The sequence below is a fragment of the Ursus maritimus genome, unplaced genomic scaffold, assembly GCF_017311325.1.
Source record: "Ursus maritimus isolate PB19 unplaced genomic scaffold, ASM1731132v1 scaffold_3, whole genome shotgun sequence".
In the NCBI taxonomy this organism is placed as follows: domain Eukaryota; kingdom Metazoa; phylum Chordata; class Mammalia; order Carnivora; family Ursidae; genus Ursus; species Ursus maritimus.
Genome location: NW_024425563.1, coordinates 83,734,019 through 83,743,931, shown reverse-complemented (window position 1 = coordinate 83,743,931; position 9,913 = coordinate 83,734,019). Strand labels below are relative to the sequence as shown.

The 9,913-nt window shown below is 44.9% G+C and overlaps 1 protein-coding gene across 7 annotated transcripts in view; it reads left to right on the top strand.

The window, feature by feature from the left end:
* The first annotated feature begins 590 nt into the window (after nt 1-590).
* The window catches only part of SLC26A5 (solute carrier family 26 member 5), a 75,562-nt gene continuing 66,239 nt past the window's right edge, over nt 591-9,913 (top strand). For all 7 annotated transcript variants that reach the window (XM_040644342.1, XM_040644348.1, XM_040644345.1 and 4 more), the window contains exons 1-2: nt 591-686; nt 3,862-3,983. The gene's annotated coding sequence lies outside the window, so the exon portion shown is untranslated. The remainder of the gene's footprint in view (nt 687-3,861; nt 3,984-9,913) is intronic.

Sequence of the window (9,913 nt, the reverse complement as noted above, 5' to 3'; positions counted from 1 at the left end):
AAAAGGTGTTTTGTAAATTCTAACTAGAATTCCTGAAAAAGAATCTATCACGCACGGCCTTGTTGCACGAGTCAGTATTTGCAAGAAAAAGTGCTCATCGAAAGCAGCTCATCAAAGCATTTTTTTAAAAAAGATTGTCATTCTGCATTTGCACGTTCCTGTATCAGGTCTGGGTTTCTATAATCACTGCATTTGAGAATATATGTTAGGATGTTTCCATTTTAAAAATAATAAGCAGTGTTTCCTACGTGAATACTATAGCGTTTGTTTATTGTGCTTTCTTCGGCCTCGACCCTCCAAACTGGTCTCTTACCCCACCTTCAAGCTCCACGAATCCCCTCTTGAGGAGTTCGTGAGCCATGGGACGTGAAAGTGGGGTGTCAGTTCCGTAACTTTAGGGGGATGGACAAGTATGGCATTAATCGCCAAGCACGCCCCCGAAGTTCTAGACGTTTGGGAGGAGACCTCGGGCCCAAGGTGTCCCGGGACGGAGGGCGGAGGGAGGAGGGCGGCGCGGGCCTGGGCGGGGCGGCGCGGGGCGGGGCGGGGCGGGCTCGGGTTGCGGGCGGCGCGCCGGGCGCCCTGGCCCCACAGCGCGTCTGCGCCTCCTCCGAGAGCCGCGGGCGGAGGCAGCGGCGCGGCGTCCAGGCGGCTCGGCCCTGGGCAGCCCCGGGCAGCGCCGGCCGGTGAGTGCGCGCGAGGGGGCGCGGGGTCCGGGGACTCGGGCGCCTGGCCGTCGTCTCCGCTGTGTCTCGGGCTTACCTCTCGGTCTCTTGGGCTCTCACGCCTTCCAAAAACGAATTCGACTTGCCCCCTCGGCGGTGTCTAAGCGCTGACAGGATGAAGTCTGAGGAAGTGCTTTCCTCCGGAAACGTCCCGCTACACCTCCCCGCCCGCGGCAGCACGCCAAGCGCACCACTGGAGACTCACGCCTCCTGGTCCAGAACCGGCCCTTCAAAAATATTCTCCGCCTCCTCCGACGCTCTCTGATGCTCGGCCACACCTCGGCCCTGCCCCGCCGACGCCTATCGAGACACTTCTCGTTCTCGCCTGTTTGTATCCCGTCGGTTTTTAAATCTCTCTTGCCTTTGGCCTCCTCGCTGGGACCGCGCTGCCTGCGGAGCCGCCGGGTGGGGTCCCCGTGCTGCGCAGCCCGGGGCGCGAGGGGCTGTGGTTCGGAGGCTGGGCCTCCCCTCAGCACCCGGCAAAGCCCCCAGTCTCCGCAGCTCCGCGAAGGGGACGAGCCTTCCTGCTCTGCAGTTTGGTAGTGGTGGCCTCCTGCCTGAAACTCCGGCTCGCTCCCGACCCGTGCCGGGCGCGCTGCCGCAGGAGCGGGTGTGATCCAGCGGCCCCTGCGCGCTCCTCTACTTGGGAAAGACCATTGATCAGGAACCCGGTTTACCCGCGGTGACTGCCTCCCGGAATGGGCGCTCTGCGCCAGGCGGGCAGGCGACGCATGCTGGGCATCCTCGGTGGAGGTCAAGCCCGCGAGGGTGCAAGACCTGCAAGGGTCTGCCGGCTGTGAAGAAGGCAGCTGTCAGCGACGCTGTGAGAAAGGGGGCGAAGATTCTTTCCCTCCCCGTGATCCGTTTGGGGTCTAGAGTTGGTAAATCGTGAATGGAAGTTATAATAACAAAAATGGAAATTCGGTGCGGGGGAACCCTGAGATTCAGCTTTTTCTTATCTGAGAACTGGGAACAGTGTGTATTAGCTATAAATGCACAGAACATGCATCATTGAGGGTAAACTTGGAAAGAGAGGAAAAGTTGAAGTATGCAACTTCCTGAAACGAAATTTGGAATCGGGTTTTGCCAGGCAATCCTAATTACCGTAGTATTTCTTTGTTCAGAAGACTTCCGGGTGGGAGACCAGAAGCAGGAGAGAGAAATTCAGACTAATTTGCATTAGAAAAAAGCTCAGCGTGAAGAATTGGTAGGTAAGGTTGCTATGACTGATATCTTAAGTGCACTGCTGGAAAGCATTCTGCTCTGTTAGGTAACACCTGAAGCCCCAGTCCTGTTACGTAGCATTTCTTTTTTTCTCTCTCTACCCTGAAACTCTACAGAGTTACAGGTTCCTCATTAATTTATGAGTGATACCAAAGAATTGACTCAATCCAGCAAGTATTCGAGCACCTTCCCTGTGTGAGGCATTTTGCTAAGAGCTGCAGAAGAATGGAAGATAGAGGAATTTTCCAATTAAAACTACAACAGTGGACTGACTTGTCAGGTGTAGATGCCTCTTCAATTTAAATCAAAACCAGTCGAGTTTCCAAGGCTGACGTCAAAGAGATGACTACCTGTGTTTTCTTCTAGGAGTTTTATGGTTTCGGGCCTCACGTTTAGGTCTTTAATCCATTTTGAATTCATTGTTGTGTGTGGTGTGAGAAGATGGTCCAGTTTCAATCTTTTGCATGTAGCTGTCCAGTTTTCCCAGCATCATTTTTTGAAGAGACTGTCTTTTCCCCATTGTGTATTCTTGCCTCCTTTGTTGTAGATTAACTGACCACATAAGTGTGGGTTTATTTCTGGGCTCTCTACTCTGTTCTCTTGATCTATGTGTCTGTTTTATGCCAGTACCATATGGGCATGTTTTGATGTCTACAGCTTTGTAGTGTAGCTTGAAATCTGGGGAAAACGAGTTGAGTTTTCATTTCATTCTAAATGTATGTCCCCAGATATCTTAATTTTTTTTTTCCATCAATGCAGGTAGTCTGCATTTTATTAATTCCAGATACAAGTTTTTCTAGGAAATATAACTAAAAAGATATGTCCATTTTCCCTAGTGTTTGCACTATCATTGAGTTAATAAAGTCAAAATCAACAACAAAAACGAGGGGATGGTGATTTTCCTTTGGTTTCGAACTAGTGGAATTGTGCAGAAAGGAAGACAAGGTCAGCATGGGCAATGTAATCCTCTGGTGCTTCCCATACTCTGTTTCATCTAAGTTCATCCTTTTGGAGGATAGATCCAATTTCATAAGATCCTTCAATTCTTCTTTTAGAAGACAGTTCCAGATGCCAGTTTCAGAAAATCTTGCACTGTGGATACCAGCAATTATCAACTACATCATCTTCTCTTCAGCTTCACCCTTGTAAACTATTGTATTGGGAGGAGGGGGTGGGGGGACGGGACAGTCTTTTTTAAAATCTGGCCAAAGCTAAGGACTTTATCCCTAGAAAAAACACATAGCATTCAAAATGTTGCATATCTTTCAGAGGAATAAGACCTCCCTTTAGAACAGGACCAGTGATTTAGTCAGGGAAATGGAAGTGAAGCGAGGATATGGGTCAAACCAAGTAGTTAGAACTTAATTTACTTTGGAATGGAATAAATACTTGGCCTTTTGAGTAAGTGTTCTGTAAATAGAAAGTAATTATATTATTTGTAAAAGACTAAAGACAGTAGTCCTGTTAATTTTTTAGTTGATCAATATCAGCTTGTATCTTGAATGTTATGAATCCCATTTTTTAATTTTTTCTCTTCCTTCTCAACGAAAGTGCTTCTGAGATTTTTCTCCCAGTAATGATGCCCCATTCAGGGCAGTTTCTCACATATGAACTGTTGTAACCATGATTTGTTCAGGATGGGAGCGGTTGAATTCAAAATTTGAACTTGCTCTCTCACACACACACATACTCGTGTTCACCTTTGGAAAGGAGATGTGTGTGTGTGTATGGGTGTGTGTTGTATTACGTAATTACCATAGTCAGTATAAACCCCTGTGATAGCAGTAGTTGTGTCTTGGGAGAGAGTTGGTTGTTATTAGGAATGGAGAGCATCAAGAAACATTTTGGACATAACTTCTTTCAAAGAACAAACCAGCAACCACTGGATTAATTTTCCTTTCTTCTGTCCTAGGGCCGAGGAGCGAGCTCTCCCTTCTCCAGCTCTCAGCCCTACGACTCAAGGTTTCACTGAACTGACCAGACCTCTCATCTGGGGACCTGTCCCCTGCCCTCTGTGCTGCACATTGGATTTGGGTAGGTAGAGGGCCCCCCGGAACTAATAAACTGGGAAAGTGGGTCATAGATAGTGATGGATTTGATGTGGAGCCCAGGATTTCTTAACATTTCCAGAGTCCTGAATCGTGCAGCACAATTTAGAAGAAAGGGATAAGAGAGGGAATGCCAGAAAGAACACAGCTTACTCTCTCTTTTTAACTTGGATCAGGACCAGCCTAACTGATCCTTAGGTATGAAGCAGCTTTGACTTACCTTATTGAGTGACAGCTGTGTAGTTGGTCACAACTTTAGAATGCCATTGATAGACATTAGTTGGATAAGTAAACTGGTGGAGATCATGGTTTAATTTTAAGATTTTATTTATTTATTTGAGAGAGAGAGTACAAGTGGGGTGAGGGACAGAGGGACAAGCAGACTCTCTGATGAGCAGGGAGCCTGACATGGGGCTCTATCCCAGGACCCCGGGATCATGACCTGAGCTGAAGGCAGACGCTCAACCAACTGAGCCACCCCGGCTCCCCGAGATCACAGTTTTAATCCAAGCTCTGCCCTTAACTAGGTGTGTAATCTTGGGCAAGTAACAAGTCAATTAAATTCTTTGGACATTCATTTTTTCTGTGTCATATGGGATCAGTGATTCTTGACTACTAAGGTATAATTCTATGCATTTGAATCACAGGAAGAGTTTATTTAAAAAAAAGAAGTACTGGGTCAGAGATTCTGATGTAATTGGACTGGGGCAGGCCCAGACATCTCTCTTTTTAAAGCCTCCCCAACCCCCAACCAGGAAACACTAATGTCCAGCCAAGACTGAGAATCACTGGGTTAAAGAACTGATTCTAAGATTGTGTCACCTGAAGATAGAAAGCAGGCCCACAAAATCCCTTCTATCATAGCTGGCCCAGGATTACATAGACTCAGTGGTAACCAGGCCTAAACATGCCTTCCTAAGAAGCAGTCCACATCAAGCGACTTCAGTTTATTCAGGGAAGGTGCTGTGCCTTCTCACTGGGTCAGCATTCCCACGATGCTTTGCGAGCCCTTAGCACCCAGTACGTTCTGATGGACTGAACTCGATGTAACTCTGCCTATCCAAGACCATTAGCTGTTCCTAAATGTCCCCAGAGACGATTATCTCTCTCCTCTGGGTACACATGCCAGTGTTCAATAGCCTGTTGAAATTTTTTCCTAGAAGCGGTCTGTGACTGGTAGGGGTATGGGAGAAAAGTGTCAGCAAGGGATAAAGATGATGACCTTGATCATTGCTGAAATTCGAGCTTCTGTGTCCAAAGTAAGATAAAAAAGGTGATCCTCACACCTTCTCAGGTAGTTGTAGGCTATCCAGTTACCAGAGCTGGAATAGGAAAAACAGAGCATATTGTTTACCTTAATCATTTGTTTGGGACCCAGTCTTGCTGCCATTATGTTGTTAATTCTGTAGATGTTCACACTTTGAAAATTATTCTTAGATATAAAGATATAACTTATTAAATTGTAATCCATGAAATTTATTTCTGTTTATCCTACTCTTATTTTCTCCTACGGCCCTTCACATCCCAAAACACCTAGAAGAAAAAAACTGTGTGTATGTGTGACTGTCAGATCAGTAAAAGAGAAACGGACATGAGTTGACAAAAGGATGGAAAGGCATTAAGGAGGAAACAGACCAAGGGCATCAAGGGCCATGGATTGCAAGGAGCTACATTTAATTTCTTTCTTTTCTCTCGACTCTTGGTCTTGGAGCTGCTCCAAGTTTATTCTCAAGCTTTCCAAAACTTGGGCAAATCATTGTATTTCCCCTGCCATGTGTTGGGAAATACGGGCTTGTGTCCCATGATTCCAGCATGTTCCCTGCTGTCTTCCAAACATGGTGGATAGAGGGTGTCTTCATAGGTGAACTGGCAGGCTGGACACACATGGTCTAATCCAGCACTGGCCAATCCCAGGGCCTGGGCTAATTCTAAATAATGTCTTGGGTTGGGGAATTTTTTTTTTCTTAGCTTAGGAAAGCTACTGACCCCAGAGTTATTTACCTTTGTGTTTTAAATGAACTGCCCTTACCTGGTATCAAAAATCAAATGCAGACCTACAGAACTAGCTCAGCCCCTACTTCGCCATCTACCTAGAACTGGTTGCATCCCTGCCATTAAAAAAAAAAAATCTTGGATTCATTTTTATATGTTTATTGCTGATCCTTATTCTCATATATTTAGTAATATTGGGTACATGCTGTTTTGTTATTTCTTTACTTTCTCCTTAAATAAATTAAGACAGAGTAAATGGGGGGGGGCACCTGGCTGGCTCAGTCAGTGGAGCATGTGACTCTAGATCTCAGGGTTATGTGTTCGAGCCCCACACTGGGTGTGGAGATTACTTAAAGTCTTTAAAGGAAATATAGGAGTAAATGTTCTATGAGAAGGTGGGTTTTGTCCTCATAACTTTAAGTTAAAACTTTAAATGAAAAACTTAATTATGAGTAAACCCAAATGCCCAGTGATGTGTTTAAGCATTTTTCCTCCCACAAACCTGATTTTTGAAGTTAATAAGTATTGTTGGGGTTTTTCTGGTCGCTAGGAGTAGTATGTGTTTGCTTTTTAAATCTTTATTCCCTCAAAACAAATGTTGCAATGTAATTAGAAAAGACTATCCTGTGGAAATGTTGCAAGATAATTAGAAATGATAAAATTGTTTTAACTAACCCCTGTCCGATTGAACTCTTTTAACAACAGAATCCAAAGCTAGCAGGGGTTTTCATTTCTTCCTTCCTTCCTCGATTCACTCATTCATTCAACAAATGTCCAGTGAATTTCTGTTCTGTACCTGTCCTCTTGTAGTTTTCCTTCTCATGAAGGGCAGAGGACAGGCAGACAATGAAGTAACATACAGTGTGGGTCAGAGGGTGATGTGTGCTATGTGATAAAAGTAAAGCTGGGGGGAAGGCAGTGGAGGGCCTGGTTGGGCAATTTTTAAAATAAGCTAGTTAGGAAAAGCTTCAGCTGGAAAATGATGTTGAGCACAGACCTGAAGGTGGTGAAGGAGAAGGTTCTGAGGAGCTCTGGGGCAGGAGTCAGGTGTGTGCCTGGCACACAGCAGGAAGGTCCCAGTGCCCAGAGCAGAGGGACAAGGTGGGAAGTAGGAGGAAATGAAAGTGGCGGCTGTGGAGCGGGAGCTTGGGAGAATGCTGAAGATCAGATGGGGCCTTCTAGGGCCTTTTCAGAGGGATGCTTGCGGAGTGATTGGAAGATGAGGTTTCTTATTGTTTAGTCCAAATTCCAGCAGCCCTGGGATCTGTTTCTTCTTTTTTACACCCCTGCGTGGTGTCCAGCTTTCCTTCCCTCACCAGTCAGCCCCCACCCATTCTTTCCTTTGGGATTCCATTCCCCAAGGCTGGCCATGGAGTGGGATTCAGTCTCCCATTCTCCTTGCCGGCTTGGTACCCTGCAGGTGGGGCTCTCCCTTCCTTTTTAAAGAATGTGCTGCTAGTTGCTAAAGAATAAAACTGGCAGGTAGTACCAAAGCCAACAATGGGGAGAGAAATTAATAAATGTGTAGAAAATATATCTTGGTTTCTCCTGTAGCCCAGGCAGAAAGGGGCTGCATTGCTGGTAGGCTGAATTTAGCCTGTGTGTGTTGGGTCTGCAGTTGTTTTAGAAATACTGTGTAACATTTAAAAAGAGATAGTTTTGTTACAGCGTAGTATCAAGTTCTTTTTAAAAATTGGATGTTCTATCTATATGAAGTTGTGGAATGCGGGGTGCCTGGGTGGCTCAATGAGTTGAGCATCCGACTCTTGGTTTCCTCTCGGGTTGTGTTTCAGCGTCCTGAGATCGAGCCCCACGTTGGGCTCTGCAGCGTAGAGTCTGCTTAAGATTCTCTCTCCCTCTGCCTCTGCCCTGCCCCTACCCTGCACGCACACGTGCGTGCTCTCTCTCTCTCTCAAATAAATAAATCTTTGTATGAAGTTGTAGAATCAGCAAAACTACTCAATGGTGATTTCAGGGATATGGCAGGGATTAACCAGGTGGGAGCACGGGGAAAATTTCTGGGTGACGAAAAGGTTCTATTCACAATAGCCTGAAATGCACGGTGGAACTCATTAAAACCACACACAGATCTGTGCAGTTCACTATATGTAAATTGAACCCGTATATAAAGGACGATTTTAAATGGAAGCCAGTATTCAGCAAGAGCTGAGTGGGAGCTAACCACTCTGGGCTGGCACAGACTCACCTGGTTCCCTCCAGTCATTGTCGTTACCCCGCTGGTCCCCTCGTGGGGGATTCCCACAGCAGACTCTCCGCGGTTCTGCTTTCAGCTATCAGCGGGGAGCAGATCTGTAGGCCGCCTGGTATGTTTAGTTGGCAACAGAGAAAATAGTACCTGCCTCTAGGGTTCTATGTGAAGCAGGTAACAAAAGCAAACCTGATAGCTTAGGTCAGTCAGGGAGCGGGTCCACATCCCTCTCTCAGTTAGTGGTATTCTCAAACCTGGGGTTCTGAGATGTCTCTGAACATGACTCTCACTCTTCAGCCAGGGGTCTCCTGTGTTTGCAGACACCTCCTCCGAGAGGATTCAGAAAGTCCCTTGTGCTCCTATCATAAGCACTTACAACTTGCTTTTATGACATTTCTTCCAAAAATGGTAGTGTGTACCATGGAAATCCTAGAAAGTACAAATAAAAACAAAGTTAGCCACGATTCCACTATCCAAAGGTAACTTCTATTTACAGTTTTGTGGTAAATGCTTTCAAATCCTTCTCCATATTTCTATGCATTTTATATGAAAAATGTGTTTGATGAAATTTAACATTCACGTGCTCAGTTTTCAAAATGAAAAACAATAAATGAAGGATTAAGCACAAGCATTTGCCTTCTCTCTGCCCTGTAACTCCTTTTAAAAGGCTGTAAAATTATGCAAAGAATAGGAGGAACTCTGAAGAGAATGAGATAAGCAAATGTTTGGAGAAAAGTAACCGATGAAACAGAACTAAGGATTAGTGCAAGAAGGACCGCCATGGGAATGAGAGTGGTCTTCTAGAAAGAAGCTCTGGGCACGGAGTCAGCAGGGATAGAGCAGGGATGAGCAGAGGCATTAAAGCAGAGAGATTAATGGAAAATTCTGATGCATTAATTAAAATGAAACAGTGCTTCTAATATGAGTTAGGTATTACAGATAAATCCTTTCTCTTCCTAGCACTTGGAAAGAGGGTGAGCCCTAGCCTACAGGCCAGTTCTTGCCTCTTTTCCCTCAAATCAAGCAAGCACTCTGCAGAGCTGACTGTGGTACACAAAACCTCCTAATCATCATTTCATTCAGGGAAGGGTCCGATGCTGGAAACACTTGATACATGGTAGTGGAGGAAAACGAGAAAAGTTAATAAAGTCTTTAATTTATAAATATAAATATATAATTAAGAACCTGACATATGATGGAGCATTTTTAAAAAAAAGATTAACAGGGGCGCCTGGGTGGCACAGCGATTAAGCGTCTGCCTTCGGCTAAGGGCATGATCCCGGTGTTCTGGGATCGAGCCCCACATCAGGCTCCTCTGCTATGAGCCTGCTTCTTCCTCTCCCACTCCCCCTGCTTGTGTTCCCTCTCTCGCTGGCTGTCTCTATCTCTGTCGAATAAATAAATAAAATCTTTAAAAAAAAAAAAAAAGATTAACAGTCTAATGCCAGAGGGGAGATCATTCAGAGAAATCATTTAAAATGGCTTTTAAAAAATTCGAGTACCCTCACAGTGATTAAAATAGTATTGTTTCCATACACAAAAACAGAGTTCTTTGAAGACGGAACAATCAGAAAAGAGAGCAAAAAAGTCTCAATTAAAAAAAAAGATTAATAAAAATAACTTATTAGAAGGACTAAAAGATAAAGTTTAAGAAATCTAGTATAACACTGTATGTTTACTGGAATTAAAAAAAAAAAAGTTTAAGAAATCTGAAT